Source organism: Falco punctatus (assembly GCF_963210335.1).
Source record: "Falco punctatus genome assembly, chromosome: 3".
Lineage (NCBI taxonomy): Eukaryota > Metazoa > Chordata > Aves > Falconiformes > Falconidae > Falco > Falco punctatus.
Genome location: NC_137582.1, coordinates 16,326,694 through 16,340,725, shown reverse-complemented (window position 1 = coordinate 16,340,725; position 14,032 = coordinate 16,326,694).

Genomic DNA, 14,032 nt, shown 5'->3' with positions numbered 1-14,032 from the left:
TTGCCTTGGCTCTGGTTCTTAGATAAAGGTTCTGAACCCACAAACTCTTCAGTGACTTCCTGACACTAGTTGTAGTAAAAGCCCAGAGAGATGTGTCATTTGGGATGCACATGGGAAAGCTAGGTATTTTTAAAGGCTTTTATGAAATGAGTGGTGATAAAAACTGTGAACAGCTCACTGGCATCATGGAACTTTTATTTAGCCTTTCATAATAAGATGTGGAACTATAATATCTTGAGAAAACATTTTCAACAGATCTGTTTTTGGCCTTTAGTTGTCTGGCCTGCAGCCTGTGTACAGGGATAAGTAATTTTTTTTCTGCCGCAAGGACATCTTTCTGCATCACCATCATGGTACCAGTGTTCCCTTGCTACCACCTCCAATATTATTAGTAATAATGACTTTTTTTTGTTACATTGTATGTGGTCCTAATCAAAGAACAGAAATTCAGGGAGAGCTTCCTCTGCTTAAATGTGACTGTCTGCAATTTAGGCATCTATATCTGGCCAAATATGCTTTGGTCTGTGCCCTTGCCATGTTTGGTTTCCTAGTACAGACATACCCATTGTAAATGTTGCAAAATATTTCTGTTGTGATAAACCGTTGACGCTTTCAGTAAAGTTCCTAAAATTCAAATTCAAATGCTATGTTACAGTAGCAAACAGCATATGACGAAGGAAAAATGGGACTAGTAGCAAAAAAACATGTTACAGGATACTGCCTGGAATATATTCTGCCCTCAAAACAGCCCACATTATCTCCCATTAACAGTAATGGAAAGTTTGCATACACATCAAGGTAGAATATATAGCTAAGCCTTTGACTGCTTTGATACATATTTATGAATGTAGCTATACATTTATTCCTTCAGCCAATTTAAAAACCTGTGATTCAGAGTTTAAATTTATTCATTAATACCTGCAAATAGAGAAAAACGGCATGGAGCCAACATTAATTTAAAGAAAAACAATCTGATTATATGGTAAAATATGTCAGGCATAAGGAAGAAAATGAAGGTTAATTTTTTTCTCCCCTGAGTTGAGATTAGAGACACTGTCAGAATGATTATCCCATTGAGATCAATTGTTTGGAAAAAAAATTTGGAGATTAAAAATTTATGATACAATTATAGACCAGATCATTAGTGTCAGAAAGGGTACATAGTATTTTGCATAGGCAATAATAGAAATAAATGTCTTAGAATATGGAATTTTAGAACAATATGTCTGCAGCTATGAAGAGTTTTGATCAAGATACATTGTATAAGCAAAATATAAGCAAAAATATAGAGATATCTTATAGAGATATATATCTATATAGAGATATCTATCTACCAATCTCATAAATGAGATTGGATTAATTTGGGCTAGGTTTCCTAATTGATTTGATATCACATAGTGAATTACTGTGAAATTAAGAACATTGAGAATTAAAATCCTTTAGATTCATAAAACAACTGAAGACTAACATCAGGTTGTAGATCATGTACCCACCTACCTTCTCTTAAAATTCCAGGTAAAAATTTCTGTATTCCAATGTATTTTGTATTATCTGTTATTTTACTTTATTTTAATTTATTTTAAGTATTAAAAGACTTGTACCTAACTGCACTGAAAAGTCATTTGCTATGTTTTGTCTAGCTCCTGCTAAAACTATGAGCAGCCTGTTTTGTGGAAAACAGGTATCATTGCACAATCCTGGCTAACTCAACCCATAGAAGAAAGTAAGTCTTAGCTTTCTTCATATTAAGGTTTGATATAAGAGGAAAAAACTTTCCTGGCTAAACAGATAAAAACTAAAAGCTACCAAAATCCAAGGTAATCTCCAAAGGCAACAATTTAGAAATAAATAATGATAACTGGCGTGGAACTTCTTGGCTGAGTTATGGGGTAAAGGATCATAAAGATAGATAAAGATCAGTGGTGTCAATGCTAGGGGAAACTGGTACCATACAGCAACAGAACTCTCCCCTGCCAAGTGCTCTGTGACATCTTGTTGGATGCTTCTAGCCAAACAATGTCAAAATATGCTTATCCTCCATTGTAAATCTGTCTACAGTTTGGACTCACTTTGCAAGGTAGGATTTTTATGCCTACCATAAAAATCATGGTTTGATGAAATCCATTTTGCCAAAATTTTGTGTTGAGCAGGACATGGACAAAGAAGAAAAGAGCCTGAAACCATTCAAAATAAACTTCAGTGAGACCTATTTAAGAGTCTAACTTTGTCCACTGCATATGTGCACATGACTTGCAGTGGGAAGGATTACATGTTTATTTTGAAGCAAGGTAGTTAAAAGTGGACCTTAAAAGCCTTGTTTTATGATATGCACTTGACTGCATTGCATTTCTCACTTGGTGTTTTCTAAGTTTTGAGTGTTTGTCTTTGCAACATCAGGGTTCTATCAAAAGGGTGACTGTGCATGAAGGAGAGAGTAATTTCCGAGGTCTGTAATACGGAAAAAAGGAGAAAAAATCCAAAGCAAAACACAAAATCCATCAGGTAGCAAGTGAGTGACATGCACAGGTACCCTTAGAGGCATGACAGCCTTTAGATCCATTGCACAGACCTCTTGCCTCTTGAGATATATTTGTAACTGCTGGGTAAGGTTCTCATCCTTTTTGCTGAGCAGCACTAACAGACACTGAAACGTACATTTTCCCAGTGGAGGTGTACAAAATGCTTGTTGGTGAATGTGAGGTTTAGGAGATGTGGAGCTTCAGATACATCTGTCTCATTTTCTCTAAGTGGTACCTGTCCTGGTATACAATGCCACATTTAAGTTCTAAACTCTTGCTGAGCTGAACTTTGTCCAGTTTAAACTGGACTGTATCCTCCTTCACAGAGCCTGGGCTTAGCAATCAGCAGGTAAAACACTGAAATCACACAAAAAGAGAGAAAGAAAGAGACTTTCTGGTCTTGAGAGCTGGCAGCAGGCAGGAAAACACAACTAGTATGGAAGGAATTTTTAAGCACACACCTGCCAACTGCCTCAGCTCTTGTCTGAACACGGACAAACTCAGGGGCTTTTTGAAAGGCTACAACTAAGAGACAGAAAAGGCATACAATATATCCTTAGTACAGATTTCACCTTCCATCTCTTAAATTTTTAGTCTCTACCACAAAATCTAGTATACTTAGTGTTATTCCAACAAACTATTGTAAGGCATTATTATTATTATTTTTCTGAGATGAGATGGCAACCAGTGAGTTTTACCTCAATGTCTTTGAGAGATGTATGAGGTATTTTGAATGCTAGTATCTTTAAAAATTCAGCCTAAGGCAGATACCAAGTCTGGAAATGTTTAGCCTGAGCGGTTACAGTTTGACAGAATTTTAAGCCAATGAAAATCAAGATTTATTAGGAGTGTTGGGAAACTTCAAATGTAGGTGGTGTTGCCACCTACATTAACAATACATGTGAAAATTCAACAGCTAGCTACAGAAAATGAGACTCGTATTAGAGTGTTGGTATATTAATATGCATATGGAGAAAGAGAGAAAATAAAATGCTTTTTTCCATATTTTTTTAATGAGACAGAATCATATGTTAGCAAGAAAAACAGGCATACTTAAGAAATTAAATTGAACAGAGATAGGAACAACCCTGGCTTTATACATTCCCTTGACAAATCTCTTGAGTTTTTATGACTGTATAATCCAACTCCTGTCACAGTTTTCTGCCATGGCATCTTTCAGACGATTGGTTTTGTGCATAGTTATTAGTCTGATGCTGCTAATCTCTCATTTCTGCAGGAATAAACTCAACTGCTTCTATCTGAGTGCTTATAGTTTCTTTTAAAAGAATGTAATTCAGGTGGCCTAATGGGAAGGTATGAGATCCAAATTTAAAGAAAACGTTCTTTTGTGCCTGCTAGGTGGTCTAGAAACTGGGAAGTATACTGGCAGAGTTTTCCAGCTTCATCTGGAAGAAGATGGCTAATAACATGCAAATGTTGTACATCCTGTTAATTAAGAAACACAATTGATGGAATTTCCTTCACCCGCATTAGCTGGGTCAAAAGCAATGCATATAGGCCAACCTAGTTCCCCATCGGTGGAGAGGGTGACTCATCTCCACAGATTAGTTTGTATTGCAGAATGGTTAGCCTCCCTGTGGAGCTGCCTGTTTTTCCCTGTTAATTACAGAGAAGGGTCTAGATCGTTTATGAATATCAGGCACCCAAGTTTCAGATGGCTGCATCTAACGGAGAGGGGATTTACGGAGTGGCTGTAATAATTTTCCTTCTTCCTGCAGGGACGAAGCTTACATCAACATGAATGTTTGTTATCTTCTCAGTGCTCCTATCAACTGTTAGCAGCTCAGATATATCTCATCCCAGCTTAAGATCAAATACTGAGGAGATGTGATAACAATACACTTGGTCTCTGGCTATGCAGGATACTAGGTGAACACTCTTCTCCGAGTCCTCCCTTCAACATTCTGTTCTTCTTACCACAAGATGTTCCTGACTCACCTACTAAAAGTAGTATAGCTTTACAAAATTGTCTTAACTTGCTTGTAGACTTTGTCTGAGGCTTCAGCCAGACAGAAGTGATGTAAAGAAGAAATGTGCCTTTGTGAGTAAAATGTTTTGGGTTTGTTTGGGTTTTTTTTGTTTTGTTTTGTTTTGTTTTGTTTTGTTTTCTTATGATGGACAGGTCTTATAAGGATGAGTTTGTTCTTTTGTTGACTTAACATTCATGTGGACCAACCAAAACATAGTAAGTATATGAGTATTCCTACTCATTCTAGTCTATCACCTTTCTTTTTGCTTGTTTCCAGGCTCTGGAAACTAATTCTTCACATTAATTCCTGTCAAAAATAAAGAATCATAAGAATATTTTTCTTTCACTAAACAAGAAATTATACTGCTTGTCTTCTTTCCAAGGTCCCCCTGTAGCTTATTCTTGTTTTGGACATCATATATAAAAAGACTAAATATCTGCTCCCTTGTTGATACCAGCCACGATATCCCAGAAGTCACACTTTTTTTCCATCATCACTTTCAGATTTTCTCCCAATGTTGAATAGTAGGGGAGCTTCTCCCACACGAAAGGTGTGATCCCTTGCTGGGACCTTTGAGGTTCAGTGCAGTTTAAAGGATTACGACACCTTTACACAGAAAGCAGAGTGTGGCACTACCTTTTGAGATATTCTTGGTGATTCAACTCCCAAGTTTCCTGCAGTCAATGTCCCATCTTTCTTTCTCCAGAGCACACGAGATCTGTGACTGCTTTCCTCAAATCTCTGTTAAGCAAGATCTAAGTCCATAGGCTGATGAACAGACATTGTCTCACCTCACCTCTCACCATGTGGCCTCTGAAACACACCCTGAGAAATATCTCTTTGTTCCCCAGGAGAAAGGCGTTCTCCCTGGTTGTCCTGGTTTTTGTTCAAAGTATGCTGGCAAAGAGGGAAGGATTTCTTCTCACTTCTTTTCTGATGAGTTATGCAAAGACTGGAAATACTTATGGGCATAGTATTCTTAAGATACTTCCCACCTCATTTTCCCCCTGCAATCTTTTTGTCCACTACTTGTCATCATATATAAAATGAGAAAGAAGAGTTGTCTGTGACTGATTCATTCTTTGAAGTGTCTGCCACAGCAGTGTAATAAATAACCATAAACTTTGTATCCTTGAGATGAGAAATCAATCCACAGAGGCAACTTTTAGATATTTCATCCAGAATAAGAATCCAAGAAGGAGAAAGATTAAGCGAAATGGAGAAGTGAAGAACTTGCCTGTCACCTTGCCTCATGTTTGTTAATTGGATACAACCGTAGAAAGAGGCAGCATTCAGCTTCAGGGTTCTTTCTGTGTGAAAAGCAAAGGTGAATTCCCTGATTCTCTATAAAAGCCATCTCCCTCTTTTTTTTTCTTTTTTCTTTTTCCTTTTTTCTTTTTTTTTTTTTCCCTTCCGTTTGGATTATTGATTTCTGTGACATATTTTAAGCATCTCTTTCTAGCTGCTACTTTTTTCCATCCCAGACTCTGCCTGCCCTCCTCTGGTCTTCCCACACCTTCACAGGCAAAGAACTGAAATGCTGAAATATCTGAAAAACAGAAAATGTTGTAAGTAGGAAAGAAAGATGGTGTGAACTCAGGTAGTAACACTGAATGTAATGCTGGTCTTTGCCTTAGGATAAGTAACATGAGAAGTATCTACCAAATTTAGGATCGCTGGCATATCAGCTAGGCAGACCTTTAGTCTCCTGCTTTGTTTAAGCACCTCAAAAATCTCATGGTGGATGACTTTGTGTGGGTAAGATGTGTATTTCAGGAAAGAACAGTGAATCCACTCTTCCTGAGTCACAGTGAAATATCTGTACATACTATCCTTCCTTTTTAAATTACCTTTCTCAATTTTAAGATGCATGTGAAAATTTAGTATTCAAAAGTTTGTGGAAAACCAAAAATCAAAAACCAGTGTTTGCATGAAATCATGGGATAGACTTTTTCTTTAGGTGTGATGTTTTCCATTTCTCCCTCAAGTTGCAGATGATTTCAAAAGTCCTATGGGCAACGCACAGGGACAGTTTCCTCTCAAGTTTGTCAATTTAATTTTTTGTTCCTCTTCCTCATGACAATGCAATGTAGCTGGGCAGGGAAAAAACAAGAGAGAAAAAAATTATGTCCACAACAGAGTACTGCTAGAAATCTGCCATCTGACTTGTGGTGGTAAATGATGTTTCAAAGTAATTGGTGCCTGCAATGTACTGATACACACAACCCCCGCCCGACCATATCCTAGAGATTCCTGTTGGTCTTTAAATTTTAAAAGCATTTGCTTAACTTATTCTTTGCATGCTATTCTAAAATATTCACAAGTATCAGTGATGTTCAGGGAGTTTGTACTGAACAGTTGGAAGACCATTCGTGACTGATCTGATCTGACTCACCATGTCCTCCTCATAAGTGCAATCTTTGCCGCTCCCCAGAGGTACCCCCTTTCACACGGAAAAGTGTAAAAGAGGCACTTTGGAAACATTACGTGGGAAGACTTTGCAATGCAGTTAAATATAGTGAACTGTGTCTGAAAATGCAGACCCCTTGATGCCAGTGTTCATAGAATTATAGAACAGCTTGCGTTGGAAGGGACCTTAAAGATTATCTAGTTTCAACTCCCATGTCTTGGTCAGGGACACCTTCCACTAGACCAGGTTGCTCAATACCCCATCTAACCTGGCCTTGAACACTGCCATGGATGAGGCATCTACAACATCTCTAAGTAACTCGTTACAGTGTTTCACCACCCTCAAAGTAAAGAATTTCTTCCCAATATCTAATATAAATCTACCCTCTATGTTTTTTTCAGTTTAAAGCTACTACCCCTCATCCTATCACCACACTTCCTGATAAAGAGTCTCTCCCCATTTTTCCTCTAGGTCCCCTTTCAGTATTAAAGGCCACTGTAAGGTCTCCCTGGAGGCTTCTCTAGGCTGAACAACACCTACTGTCTCAGCTTACCTTCTGAGCTGCAGCCCTTTGATCATCTTTGTGGTCCTCCTCTGGACACACACGAGGAGGTCAATGTCTTTCTTGACATGACACGGGACACTGAGCTCTTCTGAAGTGGTAACTGGAGGTTGGACTTGATACTTTACAGTCTAGAATTATACTAGGAAACTATATGAATTGAATTGAATTGAAACCTAAATTATCCAGTAGCCGTAATGCATTTGATACCTAGCTGGCATGCAGACACCTCAGTAGTAGGTATTTTCCTCTTCAACTGAGTCCCCCTCTGAAAATCAAATAAAATTATATTATATTGAAGCAAAAGTTACCAGCTTTTCCAGCGTCAAGAGTTGATGATTTTTTAAGTTGTCTTTTAGAAATTTCCCAAGTTAAAAAATAAATTATGTCTTAAACCATTCAACATATTTCTCAAGTGGTTTCTCTCCTTTAAAGGACCGTGAACTTCATAACAAGGGTAATTTTTGTGTGTTTCACTTTCACATTTATAACTTCAAAGTGATGTGGTCATAAATTAAACATCTGCAAGTGTTTCCAATCTATTCTGATTAAACTTTGATATTTGTAGCTGCAGATAAAGGGTTGCAACCTAGATGCTGTACAAACTGTAATGAATGCCAATCTCTAGATACTTTATAATTTGAGGCATATTCTGGTGGTGAGGATCTTAAGTAAATTTCCCATTAGTTTGTATGAATCACTAGTTTATACTGTAACATATTAATTTCATATCAATTAATCATGTGATTATTGGTTTAAGATATTCACAGTGGAAAAAGGTTTTGAGAAAGATGAGTAATCAAACTGCTTTGAAAAGCAGCTGTTCATGCATAGTTGACAGAAACATGTGCTGTTACTGTGTGTGTGTGAGGGATTATAAAAATTACTGCATTTGTAGAGGAAGAAAAAAATATCTGTATTTTCAAACTCATCTCATGTCCATTGAACTGAATGCTATGCTAGTGGAGCTTCTGCACTCTGTCTTCCCAGTTCATTCATTAAAAGTAAAAATTAAAAAAAAAATAAATTGAAAAAGGCATGGAGAGGGGGAGGGGGAGAAGACAGTGCAGGAAATTAGAAATAGATGTGGGTTTTCCTGTGGCAGGTTTCTTCAGCTAGTTATCAAAAGCCTCCATTACGCTGAAATAAATGGCTACCTTGCAATTCTATCTCCTCTTTGTCAGCAAGCAAAAAAGAAGGAAGTGCAGTGTGCAGCTGAAAAACACCGGGCAAGATTGTGTAGGTGAAAACATAGCTAAGACTTGATTGGAAAGGTAACTGAGACTTATTCCCTATGTGCTCATGCCTGGTACTGAAGCCACTGGTTAGTGTTGCATTAGACCTTCAGAATTAGGCTATTAGCAGATGTTTCTTACTGGCATGGACATGGACGTTAGGTCATGTACTAGATTACCTGTTACTTTGTGCAATTTCTTGCTTGTTTCACTAAAGAGAAAAATTTTCAAGCCTGGCTCAAGGAACTCATTTAGTTGGAAATATGTACCATTCAGTTCACGTTAGAGGGAGTTTTCAAAGTACTCTCATTAACTTGGGTTTAACAGTTGTTCTTTACTTACCTTTCTACTGTAAGCATTCCCCTCTATGGGACTGTCAACCACTCTAAGAATAAAACTGGCTCCTTTCTGGTGTCTGACATGCCCAGCTAGAGCAGACAGGGAACATCTGGATCATCTGCTTTACTAGCTGTGTGTACTCCACTTTCACCCTATTTTACATCTACCTAAAATTCACCCTGTGTTTTCAATTGATCTTCCTATTTATTTCCTCCCTGAAGGCTCAAATCTGCATCCAGTGAAGTCAGTATGAATGTTATATGAGAAAGTTCAAGCCTTTAGACTGTGATTTAACAAGGTACTTAAGCACATGCCTGGCTTAGCGCACAAGAACCTTCTCATTGAAAGCAGCAGAAAGATTGCTACTGGCCTAATTGGGAACAAGAGTGAGCTATGAACCATTAAGCAGCTGCTGAATTCCAAGGCAGCAGTGACTGTATTTCAGTGATGGGCTGGGCGTAAGCCCTGTGAACAGTTTACGATGTGCTTGGAAACCTGAAGAATGAAAGCAGCTCTATACCAACTGCACCCAACCATGGAATTTACCAGTCTAGACAATATATCTGCTGGTCCACAGCCACCAAGAAGCTTGTAAAAAGGAAAACGGTATTTTCCAGAACAAATTGAGAATTATATCTCCCCAAACTCGAGGCTAATCAGTGAAGAGCATTTGTCAAGATTCTCACAAAGTGGAAATTATTTTACGTGTCCCTCTGTCATCTGCCAGAAAAGGATTTTTAAGCAATTAGTTCTACATACATATACATGCATGCAGGCACGTTTACATACAGGATACTACACATACATATCCTTAACCTAGCAGGGCAAGACTAACAATGCTGTTTCTGAGTTTGCTCTGATTTTCACCATCTGATGTTCCAGAATGGGGGCAATCACCAACATCTACAAATAAATATTTGAAAAAAAACCCCAAGTGATTTATTTTATAAAAGCCAGAAAATTCACAGAGACTGATGAATTCATCCACAGATACTGTCCTATCTTATTCCCACAATGTAATATTAGGTACTCCTGTAGGAGGTGTTTGATGTGTAGGTGAGTGTAATATAGCCATAGATAAGCTGTACAGTCTGCAGGCAGATGGCTACAGCTTATGTGAGAGGCAAAACAGTGGAAGATTCATTGTGTGATGATAGATAGGAAAAAAAGATAATGCTCATTTTTGTAGGTTGGTATGATCTTCCCACTGCCCTTTATACTTAGGTCAATTTATGGCACACTTAAGACTGTGAGATACACACCCCTCAATTTTCTTTATCTCTTGCCCACAATAAAGCATCATAATCCATGACATGCCAGGGAAAACACCTAGTGCTTTAGGTCATGGTTCAGTGAAGTAGTTGCATTGCTTAATTGTGATTGCACTGCCTCCTACCTACAGGCAAACATGAAGCCATGACAGCACCCATGCAGCACCCTGGTCCTCCTCCACCCCAGGAATTCCCAAGAGACAGGCTTTGACTCCATGTTGCAAACACATGAGGTATAGCCCAAGCAGAGGTGACGTGAGGTTTACACCAGCTGTACAAGTCCGGTGCTCAGAGTACACAACAGGATGGCTCTCTGGATTCATTTAAGGCACCTTTAGTGTAAATGTGGTATGAACTACTGGCCATCTAACTCCCACCCTTCTGCCTCCACCTGGGCTAGGCTTGGCGTTAGACAATATCATTAGGAAACAACGTTGTTCGGTTCTTGCTGCTGCTAACCCTTGAAAAGTCTCTCTTAGTCATTAAGGACTGTTTGTGCATTGTCCACAAAAACGGTGTTACAGCACTGAGTGAGAGTGGCTGCTCTGCTTTCAGGGGATCGCACAAGAAATTGTGTCCATAAATAGGTTATTTTTTTTTCTTAGAAACTTGTCACTCTTTGTGGTCATTTATCTAAGATCTGTACACTGTGTCAGGGAAGCCAACCCTATCTAAAGTTGCAGTTGAGGTCTGTGTGTCATTTATTTCAACTCGACATAGGAAAACAGCCAAAAAGAATTTCTAATTTAGGCTTTTCTCTCTGAACTTACACACCAGGACTTTCAGCCCCGCCTGGCTACATTATTTGGCACTGTGATTGATGGTAGCTGTGCATACCTCTGGCCAAAGTGAGGTACATCTGTGAGATACCTCCCTGCTTGTGCTTATGATTACAATAACGCCATGGCAACTGTGTGACTAGCCTGAAAAGTCACTTCTCTTGAGGAGTTTCCTATTAGCTGAAACTTGTAACAACACTAAAAGGTGTGCAGAAGAAACCATTTCAGAAGCATCACAGTACTGCTCAGGCAGGCTTATTAAAAAGAAGAGGTACATGTTATCTTGAAGTGAAATGAAACTTCCCTTTAAAGGGTTACACTTCAACACCAATAGGCACAAATTGCTCATTAGTCCAAGAACTTGTATGAAGAAATTACTAAAATGCTGCCTCTGGGTTGAAAGTGGAGAGCTGGAGAAGAACAGAAAGAGCACTGGCCCCCAAAGAGTATATTGCTTCTGCAGAACGGTTAGACCAAAGAAAGCCATCTGCAAACACTCTGAGTGTTTCGTTATTGGGAACAGCAGCAGTCGTCAGCTGGGGGAAGCTGTGGCCTCAGTTTTAAAGCAGGGCATTGTCTGATTTGGTCATTTGCTTAAAGCTGTGCATAAAATGTCAAGTGCTTTAGAGCTTAAGAAGTGATCAGGGATGTTTGGAAAAAAATACGGACAGAAAGACACCATTTTCTACTTGCTTGACTTTAAAGGGTACACCTGATGTTTGTTTACTGGACAAAGAAAAGGCTAATATTAAAAACTTAATTGACTTTACTTCGCACCTTTATAATTCAGAAGGGATAGGATATTGTGTTATAGAAACTATATTTGCATGTGGGGATGGAAAGGCAAGGGGCTATAAACTCAGAACAATTCTAAGTGTCTGGGCAAAGAACAAGTAAAGTCATAGAATGACTCAAGCTCATCACAACTGATGAAAGGAACTGTGATGCTGGGCTCCTCTGTTGTCTCAGGAGCCCCAGGAGAAATAATAGAGCATCCCCCTGCATCCTCCCAGTTACCTGAATTGCTTTGAGATATGTGTTTGCTCATTTCCTCACTTTTCCCAATATACCACCTAGTTAATCCTCCCTGTGGCTCTTCAGCCAGCCCTGTGCATTCCAAAAGCACCATAGTAGAGAGCAGTTGGGTATGTCGAACTGTGAGTGCTGAAAAACTGTTGTTTTTCTGGCTTGCCCTCAAATTCTTAGGCTGCCTCTGATCACTATTGTTCAAGTTTTGAGGCAGAATATTTTGCTTCTGCAGCATGTCATGTGCCTCTTATTTTTAGCTTATTTGGCAATTCCTAAAGTGTTTGTTTCTAGTTCCACTAATTTCTTTATAACTGCATCTGTTGGGTTGGGGCTCAGTTCAGGAAAAACAATGACTGTGATTTTATTGTTTATGAATGCTCTAAGTGCATGGCTCTGCACAGATAACTAGACGGAAAGTCACAATTTCAAAATGCTATTGCTAGATGACTTAGGCTCTGTTCCAAAAATAATTAGGCACTTACAAAGCTGATTTTCTATGAAAATCAAGAGTATGAAGGAGACCTTTGACTTGAGATCTCAGGCTTGGAAACTCAACGTATGAGTATTTGGAATTTTACTCCTGGCTGCGATCCAGTAAATGCCATCTTGTAACCTACTCATTGCAAATAGTCCCATTAAACAGTGTTTACCTCACCATGAGTGAACTGGGTTATGACCTCAGTAGGGACACAAGCAGTGAGTAATAGAAACAGATGGAAGGGATGTTAAAAGAGGGAACATTATGATTGTATGTGACTGCTATCTCAGGGTCTGTTTTTTTTCCTGTATCATCAGCCTGATAAATATTATTACCATTTCAAATAACTAAAAGAAGCCAAGTTGGCTTGATGCACTTATATGGCCCCTTTTCACTAGCTTATTCACTTTGCTAAAGTGTAGTTACTTGGACTGAGATTGTTTAATCTGTTCCAGTTAACTTGTGTTTTTGTTTGGTTGTCTTTCCTTTTGGAATTTTTGAAACTGACACAGAGAAGCTTTGTGGGGTATGAGGATGGGGGTAATACTTTTTTCTTCACTCTAGAAGTGTTTTGCTGGGAAGCCATTTCGATGAGAGGCTTTGGCCCTTACAGGCTTTGAAGCAGTGAACTGAAATTTGGCAAAGGATGGGCTTGGTATGTAGAGTCCTTTGCTATCTTTGTAAAAACGTGGCCAAATCATGTGTGTCTGAAACGAATCACTTTCCACAAGCTGAGACATTGTTAAAGATCAGGGGGGACAGTTCCCCATCTTGACAGAACGTGCCCCATCCCAACAGTGAATGAGGACACTCATTACCAGAGCTGCAAGCTGAAGCAAGAGTTCTTTAGAATTGATCTTCCTTGTGTCTTGCTCCCTGGGACCGTGGTGGCAGTAGTCATGGAAAATTAGAAGAGATTGTCCCTTCTGTCAATGTTCCCTGTGCTGATGCCACCACTGGGAACGGATCCAGCTTAACGGAGGGTATGAGTGGAGATGAGAACAAACTGTGCAGTACCTCTGTCAGAAAGAATAGATGGATCTCACTAAGAAGTATTAAATGTGAAAACATTGAAACTGCATTGAAGATTCATCCAGAAATCAAAATCCAATTGCCAAAACCAGTGCCCACTTTGCATCCAAAAAGCTGAACGATTCTTTGCCAATATATTTAATTTTCCTTCCTAGTGCATACCACAGTGCTTAACAAACTACACAGAGGGGGGTGTAGGTGCATTTGTCACCACCTTCCAGGTAAAAAGTGACTCCTTTTTACAACACACTTCATTGTTACTCTGTAGAGAGTGAAAGAAGAAAAGAGACACTCACCTTTCGGAACTTCAGGGAAACCTGGTCTGCAGCATCTGCTTCTCTTAGCTGGAGTTTTGCCAGCTCATCAAAGCTAATATCCCTTCTTCTG